Here is a 2,330-nt window from a genome sequence, read left to right as displayed (position 1 = left end):
AGATGTATATCGGTGGGCTATATGCTTGGGGGATGATTGCCAACACGTATCTTGGGGGGGTTAGAGATAAAGGAAGTTTCCAGAGGAATTCTTATAGTTAAAGTAGACTTACAGGATTGGGGGGGTGGTCAGACTAGAATTGCCTTTTGCCCTTAGCAAAGTATCAACATCAAGGCAGTTGAGTCCCTAGATGAATGTCACTCTGCCTGTTTCAAGGACTTGTCAGTGGGCTCTAGGTAGTAAGGAAATTTAGTAATTTTTCTTCTGCCTTTGTTTCCCACATCATTAAGAAGTCTCATCTGGGCATGCCTGGCTGACTCAGTTGGTAGAGCATGCGACTCTTGATCTCAGGGTCGTGAGCCTGAGCCCCACGTTGGGCATAGAGATTACTTTTTTTAAAAAAAGATCTTATTTATTTATTTGACAGAGAGAGAGCATGTGTACAAGCAGGGGGAGCGGCAGAGGGAGAGGGAGAAGGACCCTGGGATCATGACCTGAGCTGAAAGCAGATGCTTAACTGACTGAGCCGCCCAGGTGTCCAGAGATTACTTTAAAAAATAAATAAAATTTTAAAAAATATAAATAATTAAATAAAAAGAAGTCTCACCTGTATCAGGACTAAAATCCAAGTACCATGATTTCCAGGACCAGTGGCAGTGTTGCCACTCTATTGGGTTCTGTCAAAGTCCCTTATAGCCTTTAGGGACAGGGTATTCACCCACATTCACTCAATTTACAACTGCAGTTCCTGTAGTAATTCAGCAGGTATCACAGACTCATTGTGGATCTACAAATCTTTAAGCGTAACTTCTTGGGAACAAAAGTTGAACTAAACATAGAGGGAAAAGATTTAGCTTCAAGAGGCAAAATTTTACTGAGCTAGGTAAATACAAAGATAAAAGAAATGATGTTTCTGCTTCTTTTTTTTTTTTTTAAAGATTTTATTTGTTTGACAGAGAGAGACACAACGAGAGCAGGAACACAAGCAGGGGGAGCGGGAGAGGGAGAAGCAGGCTTCCCGCCGAGCAGGGAGCCCGACGCGGGGCTCAATCCCAGGACCCTGGGATCATGACCTGAGCCGAAGGCAGACGCTTAACGACTGAGCCACCCAGGCGCCCCTATGTTTCTGCTTCTTAATAAAGCTATTATGCTATCTAAATATTTATGCACAATTTCTGAGAGTTTGGTATGTATGAATGGGTATAAAGATGTTATATATATTTACATATATATATATGTATTTTTTGAAATCTTGAACCAATCTAGAATTAACATTTGTCCAATATGCATATATATAAATAATCCCTACTCTTCATAAACACACTTTTGCATGACTGTAAAATATTCCATCATAGATGAACCATAATTTATTCAACTAAAGGTAAACAATTGCATTGTTTTCAACATTCAAGAGTACCATAAAAAAGGATATAAGGAATATTTTTGTGTATAAAACTTCCTGTATTCTGATTATTTCCTTAAAATAGATTCCTAGAGGTAAAATTACTGGATAGAAGTATATGATATATATATAGACTTGTTCTCCAAAAAGATTTTACCAACTCTACCAGTCTCACCAACAATGTCTAAGAGTGCCTATTTCCTTATTTATGTAGAAGATTTGGAGGGTGAGAACCACTCACATCCAGTTTAATAAAAACAAACAAAAGTTAAGTCTTGGCTCACCAGCCCTTTCTTGCCCTTGCTATATATTCTCTCTTCTATACCCATGTGCCCGGAGTCCTCTGTGATACCCTGACCACTGGCCAGCAAATAGATCTGATATATTAATTACCAACAATGAATTAAAAGATAATAAAGAACAGATGTGTTAGGCCAAAAAATGGACCTCAAAAGATATCCACATCAAATCCCTGGAACCAATGAATGTAACCCTATTTGGAAAACAGTCTTTGCAGATGCCAACTGAATTAAACATCTTAAAATGAAGAGAAAATCTTAGATTTTTTCCAAGTGGGCCCTAAATGTCATTACAAGTGTCCCTATTACAGAGAAGGAGAAGAATATTAGACACAGGAAAGAGGAAAAGGCCATGAAAAGAGGGAGGCACAGATTGGGGCAATGTGGCCGCAAGCTCAGGGCTGGTGGCCATAAACCACCAGAATCTGGAGAAGGCAAGGAACAGATTCTCCCCCGAGGGTTTCTTTTGGGATCATGCCCTGCCTGACCTGGATTTTGGACTTCTGGCCTCGGGAACCGTGGGAGAATAATTTCTTTTGTTTTAAGCCACCATTTTTGTAGTGATTTGCTACAGCAGCCACAGGAAATGAATACAATGTGTCACTCTGTTCTCTCAGCACTGGGCTGCG

Source organism: Leptonychotes weddellii, chromosome X (assembly GCF_054177405.1).
Source record: "Leptonychotes weddellii isolate Sample4059 chromosome X, ASM5417740v2, whole genome shotgun sequence".
In the NCBI taxonomy this organism is placed as follows: Eukaryota; Metazoa; Chordata; class Mammalia; order Carnivora; family Phocidae; genus Leptonychotes; species Leptonychotes weddellii.
Note: the sequence above shows the minus strand (reverse complement) of the source record.